Here is a 19,149-nt window from a genome sequence, read left to right on the forward strand (position 1 = left end):
TATAACAACTACAATTTTTTTTTTTTTTAAGTTCCTACAACGGGCAAATGGAGAGGACATGCCTGGGTGGGTGGGGGGAGAGGGAGGGTGGAGGGAGGTTTCGGTGATGGGACATTATAATCAACTACATTGTATATTGACAAAATAAAAAAATAATAATAAAAAAATTTTAAAAAATGGAATTAAAGATAAAACGAATATTTCCATGTACTTTTTGAAGACACCTTGCATATATATGTATATGTATATATATATATATTTTTTTTCTTTTAATGACCATCTTTTTCATTTATAGGAATAAAAAATTTCAAATAAACCTCTGAAGTTTCCTATTATGCTAAGTGGAAAAAGTCTGTCGAAAAGACCACATACAATATGATTCCACCTGTATGAAAAGTCCACAATAGGCAAATTTATAGAGACAGAACCTGTATGAGTGGTTTCCTAGGGCTGGGGGACATGGACGGGGGTATAGAGTGATTGTCAAAGGGCATGAAGTTTCTTTTTGTGATGATGATAAAAATGCTCTAAAATTGAAAGTTGACAGTGATAGCACAACTGTGTGAATCTATCAAAACCATTAAATTATGTACTTTAAGGCTTTCTAATACCTCCTAAATTGAGTAGTAAATAAAAACATTGAGAAAAATGAGGTTTCTCAGTGAAACTAGACTTTCTGATACTCGTAAGGTGAATAAATGTGTTCTGTTCTCATTTACATTGGGAAAAGAAAGAGTCTCTACCTGCTATATGTAGGAATCCTAATGGCCTGGCTTTGCGTTCCACATTAATTATTACTGAACTAATTCAGAAGCAAGATATGCAATCTTAAATAGAAAGATGAGGACTTGGAAACTGGAACTCTGTCTTCAAATACTTATCCCACTTTTCAAACAAAGCCCAGATTTTTACAAACTAAATTAATTCATGTGTTTGTTAATCTGCAAACTGGAGATTGGATCTACCTTAGAGTTTGCTGTGAAAGTTAAGGAAATTATGAATAGCACCAGAGTCTATCATATTATATGAGCCCAATAAATATCAGTTATAGTTTTATTATTTAGCTCTGCTTCTGTGTTTATACACCAAATCTTTTCTATGCAAAGTGGCATCAGGAAATCATTCACCAAAACATTTTTGTAGCCTGATGTTCTGTTAGATACTCCAGACGATATATATACAAGTCCCTGCATTCAAGACTCTTGCATTCATTATGAATGAGAGCTAAACAGATACCCCAGGGTATAATAGAGTGCTAATAGGGACACATCCTATAACTCTTCCCACCATTCAAAAGAAGGAAAAATTACTTCTAAATGGAATGACCAGAGACTTCAAGGAGAATTTTTGCTCTCTACTGAAAGGCTCTTTGTGAGAGCCATCCAAATGATTCTCCTTTTGCTTGTGCACATTATTGCCTTTGCACGGTCTCTCAGGTATTTTCATAACCCTGAATGCAACAGAGATAATTAACTCCAGAAATTGAAAGATATTCAATCTCTATTTCTATTATGTAATTAAAATACATCACAATTGATTTTGAATTATGTTAGATCTCACAAAATAATTCAGAGGAGAGCTGAGAGAGTAAAATGAAGTAATATATAATACAGTGAAGAGCCTGCTTTCTTAAAATTTCCAATCATAAACTATACTTCTTTATTAGTAAATAAATAATATTTATAAAAAATACTAAATATAAATAAAATCTGCATAGCTAAGATTAATAAATAATCAATAAACAAAAAAAATTCTATAGACTAAATGTAAAAACACTTTGCCTAATTTATTTTAATTTCAAAAAGTAAAAATACCTAAATTTTATTATGGAGAATTTGAATGTGTTTTTATTGCCTAGTTTAGTTTATATTCATTTTTGCACTTCATAATTATTTGACAGGTTGACTTCTGTGATATAAAATCAATCCAAGCAAATGGTGAACATGTTTAATTAGCTTGCTTAATTAATCCACTACAATTCACATGGCTCCCAGCTGTAACACAATTTGGACATTTATTCAAGTGAGATGCTGATTTAAAATGTAAATATAAATATACTGACAAGTTTTATCAGGTTGCTGCCTTAAGTTGGGGGAGAGTACGAAGTGTGGGTTTGCTCTTTCATTAGACTGCCTAGATTTGAATATACTCACCACTTTGACCTACATGAACCAAGCAGAGTTGCATAATCTCTTTGTGCTTCAATTTCTCAACCTAAAATGGGCATGATAATATCTGAAGTGCCTATATCAGATCATCTTTATAATCGTTATAGTGTTTAGGAAAATACCAGACACATAATACATTATTGATTAAAGTTAGTTCTCATTATATTCTATACTTCCAAAAGGGAAAGACAGAGTCCACTGAAACCTGAATGGGAGATAGCATAATGTGAACCATGAACTTAAAATTTTATCCAAATTCTGTCTCATCCAAACTGTAGATCAAAGACTTTGTCCTCTGTGTGATCCACTCTATATCCCTTTTGGCAAAGGTGATGACCCTCCACTTGATCTCCTCACAAGTAGTATCATACCAATTTTACAGATTCTTAGGCAATTAATCCTTAATATCATGCACTTTTCTTATGCCATAACTTGCCATCTCACTTTCAGGCTTGTTTTCAATTAAATGGTGAATTCAAGAGGACTGAGATCTTGTTCTGTTCCTGCTGATTTCCATACCTGGCAGAGTGTCTTGCATAGAATGGAAGTCCATGACTACTTCTTCAGTATAGACTTATATCACTGAAGTTATAATTAAGAGTTTCCTCTTCAATTTTTTTACATAATACAGAAACTTTACTATATCGTGACTTATTGAGAGCAGGGTCTGTACTTCTTTTTATTTCGAAGACTTAACCTGGGTTTTTGGCATAAGGTAGGCATTTTATAAAATTCAACTGATAGACACCAATTTGGTCAAGATGCCAAATTCTCCTGGCTATACTTGAAGGAAGTTTTGAATATCTGTATAAATATTATAAACCAGGGAATGAGAATACAAGGAAATATACAAAATTTTGTCACCTGAGGATTTAAATATTTAAGTTCTAGATTAATACTGCCATTCTTCTGAAGAAAATATGCTCTACCATCATTTGAAAATGCTACACTTGGACTTTTGGTTTCCCATCCAGCATGTAAGGAACTTGGAAGTCACCACTTTATCCTAACAAGTGAAAAAAAAGAGAGAGAGAGAGAGAGAGAGAGAGAGAGAGAGAGAGAGAGAGAGAGAGAGAGAAAAAGAAAGAAAAAAACAGAACAAACTGAAAAATGAATTGGTGTTCTTAGATCCATAAGAGAAGTAAGGTCACAGGGAAAACCACCACCCCAAAATTGGAGAGACAGACAGGCAGATACAAAGAATTCCAACTTGGATCAAAAACCTATGTGGAAACCAGTGCAAGGGTAGGAAAATCTGAACTGTATATGATGACTTGCTAGAGTCTCAGTGTGGGCAACTCTGAGAGTTGTTGCTCTCAGTGTGGGCAACAACTGGGAACAAAACATAGGAGGGTGCCCACACTTTTGTGAATTTTGTCTCCAGGAGCTAGAACAGGTTCTCACAAGTGAACATCAGAGAAAAATTCCCTCATGCTTCCAGCAGGGAGGAGGAAATAAGAACCATTTTGAAATATGTTAGAGCATTCTGTTTTTCTTAACAATGTCTGGCCCCAAAGAAAGTATTTAACCTGAACCTAACCTACTGGGGTTTTATCAGAACCTAAATGAGCTAGGGAAAAGGAAATATCCAACTCCAGCAGGCCCTAGCCATCCACATGGAAGAAGGGAAATACCTAACTCCAGCCCATTCTAGCTATCCTACCAGACCTGAGATGGGGCACAGGGGAGTTGAGAAGCACTTGTGAAGTTCACAGTCCAGAGGCACAGGCTCGCTAAAAGTCTGAGACCTAGTCATAGGACCAGAGAATGCTTCCCCTGCCCCACACCTGACCACCACATTACTAAAGGCCAATTTACAACAGTTCCATTTAACTGGTACATCACGTCCAGCAATCAAGAAAAAAATTATAGAGCATATATAAGGAGGAAAAAAAAAAACACAGTTAGAAGAAACAGAGTAAGAGAACCAGACTCAGATATGGAAGGGATGTTAAAATTATCAGGCTGAGAATTTTAAAAAAACAAAAACCAAAATAACTATGATAAATATACTAAGGGCTCTAATGGAAAAAAGAGACAGCATGTAAGAACATATGGGCAATGTTAGCAGAGAGATGGAAATTATAAGAAAGAATCAAAAAATGCTAGAGGTCAAAAATACTGTAATAGTAATGAAGAATGCCTTTATTTGGGCTTATTAGTACACTGGACATAGCCAAAGAAAGAATCTCTGAGCTTAAGAATATTTCAACTGAAAGTGCTGACATGTGTGTGTGTGTGTGTGTGTGTGTGTGTGTGTGTGTGTGTGTATGCTTATTGTATAAGCAAAATAAGTGACAAGGGATGGAAGGGAGTAATTAGGATTATTTTTTCATTATAAGGTACTTATACTACCCATGAAGTAGTATTGTGGTATTGGAAAGTAAACTTAGTCGTAAATGAATATTACTAAAGTCCAGGACAATGACCAAAAATAGTTTTTAAAAAAAGTATAACTGATATAAAATAATGAATTGAAATCACAAAATGCAAGAAAAAAGTGAAAGACAAAAATATGAGCAAAGAAGAACAAATAAAAAATGATAATAAATATGAAAACATTACTCCAACTATAACAATACTCAGTTTAAGCATAAATGGTATAAACACACCAATTAAAAGACAGAGATTGTCAAAGTGAATGAAAAAAACAAGACCCAAGTATTTGTGGTCTATAAGAAATTAACTTTAAATATGAAGAAATATGTAATTTAAAAGTTAATGAATGTAGAAAAATATATCATGCTACCACTAATCAAATGAAAGTGGGGGTAGCTATGTTAATTTTAGATAGAGTAAACTTCAGAGCAAGAGCAGTTAACGGGGATAAAGATGGGTGTTACATGATGATTAAGGGGTCAATTTTCCAACAAATAATAATCCTTAATGTGCATGTATGTAACAACAGAGCTTCAAAATATGTTAGGTAAAAACTGATAGAACTGCAAGGAGAAATAGATGAGTCCACTATTAAAGTTGGAGACTTCAACACCCCTCTATTAGAAAAGGACAGATCCAATAAGCAGGAAATCAGTAAGGACATATTTGAACTTAACAGTACCATCACTCAACTGGATATAATTGACATCTATCAACTATTTCATCCAACAACCTAAAAGAACACATGCTTCTCAAGTTAATGTGGAACATATACTAAGATAAACCATTATCTGGGCCATAAAATGCATTTTTTAACAAATTTTAAAGAATCATACAATGTCTTCTTTCAGACCACAATGAAATTAAACTAGAAATCAATAACAGAAAGGTAGCTGGGAAAATCACAAGAATAAATGTAGATTAAGCAATATTCTTGTAAATAACACAGAGGTCAAAAAATAAATCTCAAGAGAAATTTTAAAAATATGAAAACACAACTTATCAATACTTGTAGAATGTAATGATAGCAGTTCTTTGAGGGAAATTTATAGCATTGAATATATACATATGGAAATGAAGAAAAATCTGAGGTCAATAATCTAAGTTTACACCTTATGAAACTGAAAAAAGGAGATTAAATCCAAAATAAGTGGAAGAAAAAAATAATAAAAATTTGAGTAGAAATCAATAAAATTTAAAACAGGAAATAAACAGAAAATCTCCATAATTCCAAAAGTTATTTCTATAAAAAGTAAATAAATTGACATGCCTCTAGAGAGATGACACAAATTACTAATATCAGTAATGAAGAGGGGACATCACTACAGATTCTATGAATATCAAAATAATAATAAAGCAGTACTATGAATAGCTCTATGCTCACAAATTTGGTAACTTAGATAAAATAAACTTATTCCTTGAAAGACACAATCTGCCCAAGTCCCAAAGGAAGAAACAGATAATCCAAATAGGCCAATATATATTAAAGGAGTTTATTCAATAATTAATACTTTTCCAAAACAGAAGGCACCAGGTCTAGATGGTTTCACTTATGAATTCTACTCTACCTTTAAGGAAAAAACTATATCAGTTCTCTATAGTCTCTTTCAGAAGATGGAATCAGAAAGAATACTTCCTAATTCATTGTATGAGGCCAGAATTATCCTAATAACAAAACCAGACAAAGATATTAAAAGAAAAGAAAATTACAGAAAATTATGGACATAGATGCGAACACCCTTGTCAAAATATTGGCAAATCAAATCCAATGATGGAAAGAAAAGAAAATTTATACACCATGACCAAGTGGGATTTGTCCCAGGTATTCAAGGCTGGTTCAACATTCCAGAATCAATTAAATAGTCTATTAGATCAACAAGCAAAGAAGAGAACATCACATGATCATATCAACAGATGCAGAAAAAGCATTTGACAAAATCCAAAACCCATTCATGATAAAAAGTCTCAGCCAACTAGGAATAGAAGGAAACACTTCCACAATCTGGTAGAGAATATCTACAGAAAAACATACAGCTAACATCATATTTAATGATGGGAATCTGGAAGCTTTTGCATTAAAATGAGGAAGAAGGCAAGTTTTTTCTCTCTCACCATTCTTTTTCAATGTCATACTGGAAATCCTAGCTAATAAGACAAGAAAATAAATTAAAAGGTATACTTATTGGGAAGCAAGAAATAAAACTGTCTTTGTTCACAGATGACATGATTTTCTATGTAGAAAATCCAAAAGAATAAACCAAAAACACCTCTGGAACTAATAAGAGGTTATAGCATGTTAGTAGAGTACAGGTTAATACACAAGTTAATTGTTTTCCTATATGCCAGCAATAGAAAAGAGGAATTTTAAACTAAAAACACAATACTATTTATATTAGCACCCCCAAAATAACATACTTAGGTATAATCTAATAAATTATATACAAGATCCATATGAGGAAAGTATAATACAGTGATGAAATAAATCAAATAACTAAGTAAGTGGAGAGGTATTCCATGTTCATGGGTAGAAAGATTCAATATTGTTAAGTTATCAATTCTGTGCAAGTTGATCTATAGATTCAATGTGATTCCAGTAAAAACCACAGCAAGTTATATTGTTGATATCTACTGGTTCTGAAGATTATATGGAAATGCAAAAGACTCAGAATAGCTAACACAATATTGGAGAAGAACAAATTTGGAAAACTGATACTACCTGACTTCAAAGTTTATTAGAGAGCTACAGTAATCAAAACAGTGTGGTATTGCTGAAAGATCAGACAAACAGATCAATGGAACAGAACAGAGAGCCCAGAAATAGACCCACATAAACACAGTCTACTGACCTTTGACAAAGGAGCAAAGTTGATACAATGGAAATAAGATAGTCTTTTCAACAAAGGGTCCTGAAACAGTGGACATCCAGGTGTGAAAAACTGAATTTAGGCACAGACCTTACACTCTACATTAACTAACTTTAAATAGATCATAGACCTAAATGTAAACTGCAAAACTGTAAAAGATAACTTAGAAGAAATCTAGATGACCTGAGTTTGGTGATGACCTTTCATGAAAGAATGAATTGATAAGATGAACTTCATTAAAATTAAAAATTTCTTCATGAAAATTAAAAATTTCTTCTCTGTGAAAGATGCTGTCAAGAGAATGAAAAGACAAGTGACAGACTGGGAAAAAATATTTGCAAAAGACATATCTGATAAAGGACTATTTTAGAAAATCAACAAAGAACACCTAAATTTTAATAATAAGAAAACAAATGACATGATTAAAAAATGGGCCAAAGACTTTACAAGCACCTCAGAAAAGAAGATATGTAGACAGTAAGGAAAGGTATGAAAAGATGCTCCACATTATATGTCATTAGGTAAATGCAAAGTAAAACAACAATTAGATACTTTTACACACCTACTGGAATGGCCAATATCCAGAACACTGATGACACCAAATACTGATAAGGATGTGTTGCAACAGGAATTCCCATTCATTGCTTTTGGGAATGCAAAACGTTACAACTTCTTTGGAAGACACTCAGATTCTTAGAAAACTAAACATACTCTTGCCACATAATCCAGCCATGACACTCCTTGGTATTTATCCAAAGAAGCCGAAAATTTATGCCCCTATGAAAACCTGTAAATGGATGTTTATAGCAGCTATATTCATAATTGCCAAACCTTGGAAGCAATCAAGATGTCCTTTAGTAGGTAAATGGATAAGTAAATTATTGTACATTCAGATGATGGAATATTATTTAGCACTAAAATGAAATGAGCTATCAAGCTATAAAAGGATATGGAAATAACTTAAGTCAATATATGACATCCTGGAAAAAGCAGACAGTAGCCAGGTTAGTGGTTTCCAGGAGTTAGTGGGGAGGAAGGAATAAATAAGTGGAGTACAGAGAATTTTTAAGGCAGTGAAACTATTCTCCATGATACTGTAGTAATGGGTACATGTCATTAAAAGTTTGCCCAAGCCCATAGAATGTATAGCACCAAGAGTGAGCTCTAATGTAAACTATGGACTTTGGGTGATAATGATGTGTCAAAGTACATTCATCAGTTGCAACAAATGTACCATTTTGGTGGAGGATGTTGATATCAAAAGATGGTATGCATGTGTGGGAGCAGGAGGTATATGCAAAACCTCTGTAACATCTGCTGAATTTTGCTGTGAACCTAAAACTGCTCTAAATAAGTTTATTTTTTAAAAAAAATCCCCCCAAAAATGCAAAAAAATACAATACTCCCCATCTCAACATCCCACTGTCAGTCTACCTACTTCATTTCTAAGAATGTATTAATAGGTAAGAGCAGGTATTCATGGGTCATGACAATATAATCGGGGAGATTTGGAGTTGAATTAGATGGCATATTCAAAAAGCTGTTTTTTTATATATGGCTATATTTATATATATGCATGATTATTTCTTTAAATTCTCTTTCAATTTGCTTTGAAATTTGTGCTGTGAGTTTTGGAATTTGCACATGCATTTGTGTATGGGTACTGTGCTAGAATTCATGAGGAAACTGTTAAAATACTGTATAATACAACATCATATTCAAGTGAGAGTGCTAGGACATAAAATTTAGTAAGCATTGGTAAAAGCACCCCTTACAAAATCTTAAGAATCAGTTTAAAATAAATGATAGGAGCAAAAGCAAAAGAAATAAATTTGTTCCAATTTTTAAAAACCCACAAAGCTCTGGTATTAAACTAGAAATATTTAGAGAGATGAAACAATTCCTGTGATAATTTCCAGAAGTTAATTTCATTTTTGACATTTAGTTTATGTAAAACAATATGGTATAAAGTCTTCAGTTAGTTGAGACTATTGGTGAGAGTACATTGTTAATGAATCATCACATTGATTCCTGTTAGATTCGTTAGCTTTGATTTGTTCCCTGTCAACAGATTTGAGCTGTAATTCTAGTTAGTAATTTCTATTAAATGCAATAAAATGATTCACATAAACTTATCACTGCTTGACTATGCCCGTCATGAATAAGGAGAAAATACAATGTTAAAATATTCTTCTTTCTGAAATTGATTGTGACAGACAGAAATAAATGGTGAGATCATAGATGAGTTCAGTTCAATTTGAATGAAATTTTTAAAAAGAGCTTTAGTGAATTTTCCTAATGCTGAGAACATTAATATTTATAATAGACTATCATCTAAAGATGTATTCATACATTAAATAGAATTTTAGGTAAATGTAATGTTTCCAATTAAAACAAACCCTATGGTTTGAGTCATCATTTTCATAAGATCACTGAAGCTCTGAGGTTACCTTCTATTACTCAGCGGTATGAGTTGAATTGTGTTCCCCCCAAAATAATACATTGAAGTCCTAACTCTCAGTACCTGTGAATATGACCTTATTTGTAAATAAGGTATTTGTAGAATTAATCAAGCTAAAATGACATCATTAGGGTGGGCCCTAATCAAATATGACTGGTGACCTGGTAAGAAGAGGGAAATATGGACACAGAGGGAGAATGCCATATGAAGACAGTGGCAGAGATTGGAAAGATTCAGCTGAAAGCCAAGGAATGCCAGGGATTGAAGACCACCACTAGACTCTAGGAAGAGTCAAAGAAGGATTCTCTCCTACAGGTTTCAGAGGAAACATAACTCTCCTCACACTCTGAGTTTTTACTTCTAGTCCTCAGAACAGTGAGACAATAAATTTTTGTTGATTTAAGCCACACATTTTTTGCTACCGTGTTAAGGCAGCCCTGGAAAACGAATACACTCAAGTACAGGATTCACAGAATTGAGAAAAAGAAAGCAATGGCAAAATCAGCCTGAACACGAGGATTCCAAAATGTGCAGAGGTTAAGAGACTCCTCCTTGACTTGTTCAAAGACTGGATTATACTTTGAGCTAGGCAATTCAGTTATATTTATCTAGTCACTGTGCTATCACTGATCTCATTAGTACCCATTACTTTCTTCATATGGTACGAAATACCACCTCTGAATGAATTCTTCTAGACTATGGAGCTTTTTTGTAGAAACAGAAAAAAGAAATAGAAGCATAAATACTATATGAAATATTTATGTACAACAGTTAGTGTAATCATCTACAATCATCCATGTTTAGATCATAATTTCTGAGCATGTTTAAGAAAGTAGAATACAGTAATGAAAAAGGTACATTAACTGTTCTGAAAAAATTGTAAGATTAGGAAACCCAGAAAATAATGTTTAAATCATTACTGTGTTATTTCCAGAAGGTAAACGTATTTATTAAATAAAAAAAATTAAAATATTTTTATTAAAAAGACTTTATTAAATAAAGATGTTTACTAAAAAGACTTTAAAAATTAAATATTTGAAACTCATAGAGATCTACTATTCCTAATGAGAATAGATTGTCTGCAAATTGATAAAAGGAATGCAATGAAATATATGATTTAAGGATATGGAATGTTTGCAGAAAATAAAATATATTAATGCTCAACATCATTTAAAACAGAACACATTTTCACCTATTAGAATGATAAAAATCTGAAAAGTTGTTAGGACACTTAATAAGTATGTAGGAAAACAAGGGCTCTCAAATACTGCTGGGGAAGTACATCTTGGTACAACCACTTGGGGGGTAATTTGGCAATAGATTGATTAGATGGATGCATTTACCCCTTGGTTTAGCAATCCCATTTTTTGATAACTCTTCTTATACTTGCACATATGTGAAAGGCCATATGTACACAGTATTTCACTGAACTATTGTTTTTAATTGAAAAAAATTGGGAAAACCTTATATATCAATCAATAGGGCTTGGGTTAAATAAAGTACCTATGTAATGGAATAATATGCAGCATAAAACATGAAACTCTCTGATAATAAAAGATTGTCATCCAAAATAAGCAGATTAAGCAAGGTACAGAACGATGTGTGTAATATTATGAATTTAAATTTTAAAAACAGAAAATTAGGATATTCTTGTGAATCTATAACCAATTCTAGAAAAAAGAATAGGGTGCTTGGGCGACAGAGGTTGTTGAAAAACTAATCACTGGGCACCAATTTATGTTTTTGAAAATTTGAACATGTGAACATATTATCTATTCAAAATATAAAATAAAAATTTCTGTTAATTTTTGGAGAAGCATTTTATGACACACCATAAAATCTGTACTTGTAAAGCTCTTTTCATTTGATAAACCTAAGGTGTCTACCAAGTAGAAAGCTTAATGCTCATTTAAAATTGATGATTATGTTGCAGTGATAACAACCACGGAATAATCAAAAAAGTAGAGAGAAAAATCAGAAAATATTACTCTATCTCCCCATAGATAAAAATCTATAGAATATATGTACCTCTAATAGATAGTGTGGTTCTAGTTCTTATCTCCAAAACAATGTCAGAAAACTAGTAAAACTCCAGAGAAAACTGATTAAAGAGTTAAAGAAGAATAGAGAAAAATATTTAAATTTTTCTAACTGGAAAGAAAAATACTGAAAGTGTTTAGGAATCAAATCTATGCAATCGTAATCAGTATTAATAACTTTGGACATGAGCTTGCTAAGTAATTCTCAAACAATATAATATAAGGACACCCTATAATTGAAATACAATTAGATACCATTATATATATATATATTTTTAAAAACTATTTTAATTTACTTTGGTGACAATCTTTTTCTGGTGTATACTTCTTCAAAGAATGTCAAAATTACAAAACAAGTAACATTTTAAAGGTTTATGTAAATAATAGAAAGTAGAGCCAAAATCAAGAACCAACTTTTGAGGCTGATCAGGAAGACCTAATATCCTATTGCTGCTCTGATGCCACTGTTAGAGGAAGCAAGTTAGGAAGAGTTATTTGTGACTAACACTGTTTATTCTTGGGACTGAAGCAGGAAACTCCTCAAGTTCTAGTTGTAAAACTAATGAAGCATCATGGGAGTGAAGTGATATAAACTAAAAATTAAAACTGTACTAAAAGAGCCATGTACATGTCTAAGCCATCAAGCCTTGGTATTTTGATATTTACGTTCAAACAAAAGCACTCATAGGATCTTACTCCATCACCTTAGTACATAAATCCTCCATAATTTACACTGACCTAGCTAGTGGAAACACATTCTTTGTTGTTTTTGTCCAAGATTTACTTTACTCTGTCAGTTGGAGAATCGATTCGGTCAGGGAGAAAATCTCCAAACACCTATTGTGAGCCACAGGCAAAAATTATACCACCTGGTGTGTGAATGCCAGAGGACAAAATACTTTTGCATTTTCAGAAAATTCAGTGGAAAGTGTGACACACAGTAATACAATGGGGTATTATTGAATAAGTCTGTCAAAGTAAATGGTTAGTTTCCCAAACGTGTGTGTCTGGTCAGAGAAGCACAACAGGACAAATCCAAAGCCAAACTTTGCTACATGTTTAATGACATGTTGTATTGCTCTTCTCAAATAGTCATGTAAAAATAGGCATTTCTTTTGCCCGAAACATACATTGCCATTTTCTCTGTGAGAATAGCTAAAGACAAATAGGTTAGCTAAAGGAAATAGACAATTGCAAGTTCAGCATCAGGTTGTTCATCTGAAGTTGACTTATTAGATCCAGAAGAGCATCCGATAGAAAAAGTTTTAGAAGATGGTTCCTCTTCACCTCTGGCTCACAGACACAGAAAAACAGGCCTTTGCACACAACCGTACTAACATCAGATTGGCTGCAATTTGTTGGATGGAAGCAGGTTTCTAAACAGCTTATACCTCCCTACATTGAAATATTTGACCTTGTAAGGTGGTCAAAAGAATGTGCCAGCCACAGAAAGGTTACCAGCTTCTACCTGAAAAAAATCTATCACTCCCAAACTAGATCATTGCTAAAGCAATTACTTTTTCTATTTTTTCACATTTCTTATCACAGTGGAGTCACATTTAGCTCCCTATCTGAACTCTGCCAATTCTATGGCTGGAAGAGAGTCAATCAGAAACTAAAATTCAGACACCTCTCAAGTTGTAAAGGCTATTTTAGATTTCCATTCAGTAATCATTTTTCAAAAATGTTAGGCCTTATTTTCATTTTTAAATTTGTCCTCAATATTTACATAGATATCCAATGACTCTAAATTCAACAATTAGTTCTATTTAAACTATCCCATCCAAAAGTTTTCAAAATTACCACTCAAGTACTCAAATATGCCATCTCTCTCTCTTTCTTTCACGCATGCGCGCGCGCGCGCACACACACACACACACACACACACCTCATTCACCCAAATGTTTAGTAATGAATTCATTGGAATAAATATATTTCTTCCTGAAGAAGACATATATATAATCTCATACTAGTTCACATACACCTAGAATAAGTGACAGAATAAATCTGAAAATAATTGAGAAAATAATTGAGAAAATATTGAGAAAATAATTGTTTTTTAAAAAGCAATTTTACTCTTACATGCAGTGAGAATATATGTTCTAAAATACCATTGTAAATAATCTGCTATTATTTTACTTAAATTTTTACCAATTTGGTAGGCAAAAATCATAAAATTTCAATGTAGTCTTCATTTGCATTTTTGTAATTTTGCAGCACTCTTCACAATAGCCAAGAGCTGGAATCAGCCCAAATGTCCATCATCGGATGAGTGGATACGGAAAATGTGGTATATCTACACAATGGAATACTACTCAGCTTTTTTTGTAGTTGTTACAACAAACAAACGGAAAGGACATTCTTGGGGGGGAGGGGAGAGAGGGAGGACTTTTTTTGTAGTTGTTACAACAAACAAACGGAAAGGACATTCTTGGGGGGGAGGGGAGAGAGGGAGGACTTTTTTTGTAGTTGTTACAACAAACAAACGGAAAGGACATTCTTGGGGGGGAGGGGAGAGAGGGAGGACTTTTTTTGTAGTTGTTACAACAAACAAACGGAAAGGACATTCTTGGGGGGGAGGGGAGAGAGGGAGGACTTTTTTTGTAGTTGTTACAACAAACAAACGGAAAGGACATTCTTGGGGGGGAGGGGAGAGAGGGAGGAGGGCGGGAAGTGTCGGTGGTGGGCCATAATAATCATATACATTGTATATTGACAAAATACAAAATTAAAAAAAAAAAAAAAAAAACAAAACAATTATTGAATGATGAATATATTTATACACTTTAACTCAGCAATTCCACTCTTGAAACAATTTTAAGAAAATTTCCAACAATAAAGAACATGCTTAATTTATGCCTCATTCATGTGATATATGGTTTGAACATTAAAAATCATGTTTCAGATGTGTATTTGATGACATGAAAAAATACTGATAATATAATGCTAAATGATACTTTACAAAAGGTAATTAAACTGAATAAAACACCATGAGCATCATTTTCTTATCATTCTAAAGGCAATCAACCAAAAATTAGCTCATCAGATAAAATTTAAAAAGCTTGTTGATAAATATGATGTGGAAGGTGGCCTTTCTAATGCATCATTTTTAGTGTTTATAATGTTTTAACAAATATTCTGTATTTACCATATCATCAACACACACATATAAACTATACAAACTGTTGAAGGATATTTGAGGTTATATATGTTTAAGAAGCAGTTTTTCATTAATTTAAATCTATTATCAGGAAGTAAACATTTATTCATGCCATGCAACTTCTCTTAAAATTTAAATCATGAAATATACTCAGCTTTTGAAAAATGTAAGTCTGAAACTTTGCAAGTTCACTCTTTACTAATAAAAATGCTCTCATAATGTAGCTTTACCATCCCTTATGGAGCATTCATGTTATTGCTCTACGGAATGGGAAATTAACAATACTGACTTCATTTCAGCTGTAGATATACACTTTTCAATTCCTATGGAGGAACTACTTTATTTTGTTAAAAATACTATCTTTAATAAGTATTTCTTTTATATTGGCACCTAAAAAATGTTTTTTTTTTTTTTTTTTTCCTTTTTGTCTTCTTTCGTGACTGGCAACGGATCGCAACCCTCAGTGTCGCGCCTGTACCGGACCGGGACCGGCAACGGGATCGCAACCCTCGGTGTTGCGCCTGCACCTCGCTCAGCAAGAGAGCGGCCGGTCTGTATGTGGGATCCGAACCCTCGGCGGGAGCGCCGCCGCACTCCCAAGCGGCGCACTGTAGCAGTGCACCACCGGGCCGGCCCTAAAAAATCTTAAATATTGTGCCTACATGTAGACAATACTAAGCTGACAAAGAGGATAAGGTCCATTTGCATTTCTGTGTTTTTCTGTATAGTCTACACAGTATTTTCAACAAGTGGATGGAGTTTAGAGCTTCTATATGTTTTGATTCATTTTACCCAATAGTGTGAGATATTTGTGAAACTAGTAGACAAACAAATATATGCAGTTTTCTGCAACATCTTCCTCAAACATTCTTCTTTGCTGTTGAATATCTGTTGAAAATAGTAACATGTCATGATTATACAAAGTGTTGTCTTCGGAAACTATTGACACAATTAAACTTTCTCTAAATCTTTACATCTTCCAATTGAGAACATTTGAACTACATTGTTATCAATGATATAGTGATTGTCTAGGCAATGGCTCTTATATTGTAGCCCCCAGATCAGGAGTATTAGAATCACTTAGGAGTTTAATTGAAATGGAAATTGTTGAGTTCCATGCGGATCTATTGAATCAGAAGTTATGGACTAGGACTCAGAAACTAGTGTTTTACCAAATCCTTCAGGTGATTCTGATGGATGCCAAATTTTGAGAACCATAGTTTTATGGTACAGAGAGTTCTGGGACATTTTATGTCCATCTCATATGTGGTCTTTCCTTTGCAGACACTTATGGGAGATGAGGAAGCATTCACTGTTGGATGCAATCAGCTATTTGAGAAGGTGAAATCATTAGGGCATATCCCAGAAAAGAGAAAATATATGTATAGATAAAACAATATTAATAAAAATATAAAGAAAACTTAGGCTATAGGATAGGTAAGAAGAGTGGATAATGAGAAAGCAGGATAAGTAACAGAAAAAAATCAGTCAAATGACTTTTGGGAATAAGAATAAATGGTTTGTAGGACCTCCCATCTTCCAAAACTTCAATAAAATCTATGTCATGTCACATCACTGACTGTCTCAAGACAATTTTTAGTTAACAAAGATCAACTGGAAAATGTAATTCTTTCATTTCTCCCCTCTGTGAGGCCTTGGTTATGAGAAAAAAGGCATCTTTAAAAGCTATTGTAAGCCATAAAAATGAAGAGAGCAAGTGGTAACCTATGCAGACAAATTTCTGGAAAGCAGGTATTGACCAATAAAGTACAGTACAGGTATTTGTAGTCCAAAATATTTATGTAGAGGACTTACATTAAGGAGGCACAAGTCTTTCTTACAATAGCTTTCAGAGGGTGGGAGGTAAACTCAAAAAATCAGAGAGAGCAAACAGTAGCAAGGCTAAAAACAAGATGATGAATTAAAAATACTCCTATCAACAGCACGTCACCATCTTTAATAGAATCACTGGCATCCAGTTCATATCCCCTCTTGCTGTGCTTCAGCATAGCAGAGGAAACAATCAACAGAGTGAGAAGACAACCTACAGAATGGGAGAAAATATTTGCAAACTATATATCCAACAAGGGATTAATGTCCAGAATTAGAAGGAACACAAACAACTTCACAGTAAAAAAACAAATAACCCAATTTAAAAATGGACAAAAGAGCTGAATAGACATTTTTCAAAGGAAGACATACAAATAGCCAACTGGTACATGAAAAAATGCTCAAGCAACATCACTAATCATCAGGGAAATGCAAATCAAAACCACATTGAGATACCATCTTACCCCAGCTAAACTGGCTATTACAAAAAAGACTGAGAGTAACAAATGTTGGTGAGGATGTGGAGAAAAGGGAAGTCTTCTACACGGTTGGTGGGACTGTAAATTAGTACAGTCATTATGGAAAACAGTATGGAGGTTTCTCAAACAACTATGGATAAATCTACCATAAGATCCAGCAATTCCACTTCTGGGCATATACCCAAAGGAATGGAAATCATCATGCCAAAGGGATACCTGCACTCCTATGTTCATTGCAGCTCTATTTACAATAGCCACGAGTTGGAATAAACCTATATGGATGACTGGGTAAGGAAAATATGGTATATACACACAATGGAATACTACTGAGCTATAACAAAGAACAAAATTCTGTAATTTGCAGCAACATGGATGAGCTTGGAGAAAATTATGTTCGGTGAAATAAGCCAGACACAGAAAGAGAAAAAACACATGTCCTCACTCATAAGTGGGAGCTAAGAACAAAAGAAGGGAGGGGAAAAAAGAAAGAAAAGAAAAGAAAAGAAAAGTAAAGAAAGAAAGAAAGAAAGAAAGAAAGAAAGAAAGAAAGAAAGAAAGAAAGAAAGACTATAAAACATTGAACTTTCAGAAGGAAAGAACAGACCTACAGTTACTAGAGGTGAGAAAGTGGGAGGAAGACGGGGCTAGGGAGTAATTGGGTAAGATACAAAGAATAATGACAATTTGTAATGATGGACATGCTAATAACATTGATTTGATCATCACACACTGTACACAAATACTGATAGTCAACTCTGTACCACATAAATATGTATAATCATTATGATTCAATTCAAAAAATAAATTAAAAAACAAAAACAAAAGATTATTTCTTTTAGTAGTGGTTTGGTAGAAATTGAAGCAGCTACCATGGACTTCAATGCTGCTGAATAAAAACCTGTTCCTAATGGCCATCAGTCATTCTTTAGCTTACTGGAATAGATAAAATGAAAGATAAACATTATCAGAATAAATATAGAGCATAATTTTTCAGAGTTGAAGAATTACAGTATTCTTTGGCTTGCAAGCTCAATAAGTAATAATTTACAAATATCTAGCTACATTTTTTTGCAGATATTTTGGAGCAGCAAAAAATACTGATTTGATCCTAAAATTTTCCCATTGAAAAAAAACAGGTTATTTACAAAGACACATTAACATGGTTGAAATTTTTCTCTTAAGTAATATTTAATTCTATAAAACAATAGAACAATGACTTCAAAGCTCTGAGAAAAATTACTATTAACCCGTACAATTTAAACTACACTAAACTATCAATTAAGGATGGGAGTAGATGACATGATGTTCAAAGTAATTCAAGGATTCAAATTTACATACCACATTCACCGTTACTTAGAAAATTACTTGAGAATGTATGCTAGTAACAGAATAGAATTAGAAAACATGTTTAATGAATGACGGACTTAACAAGAAAAATTAAACTCTGATTTCAAGATTAGTTAAAAGTACTTCCAACTAGTCACCATTACTTAGTGTAATTGAACAATCAGTATATACAAAAATAATTATTCACAGGTTTAATATCATCTATGTAAAGAAAGGCAAATATGACATATTTTGAAGAGGAATTCTTTAAAGATACTTGGACCCCATGTATAAGTGTTCTATAATCAGTGCATTAGAAGTTGAAAATTGACAGTAAACTCAAAAGTGTAAGCCTTGTATATATATTCTTAACTCTGATAAGTCCAATGTATTGTAGAAAAAAATACTGTATTACAAATAAAGCAACTGTCAACGCTCATGAG

This window comes from Galeopterus variegatus, unplaced genomic scaffold (genome assembly GCF_000696425.1).
Source record: "Galeopterus variegatus unplaced genomic scaffold, G_variegatus-3.0.2 Scaffold1674, whole genome shotgun sequence".
Lineage (NCBI taxonomy): Eukaryota > Metazoa > Chordata > Mammalia > Dermoptera > Cynocephalidae > Galeopterus > Galeopterus variegatus.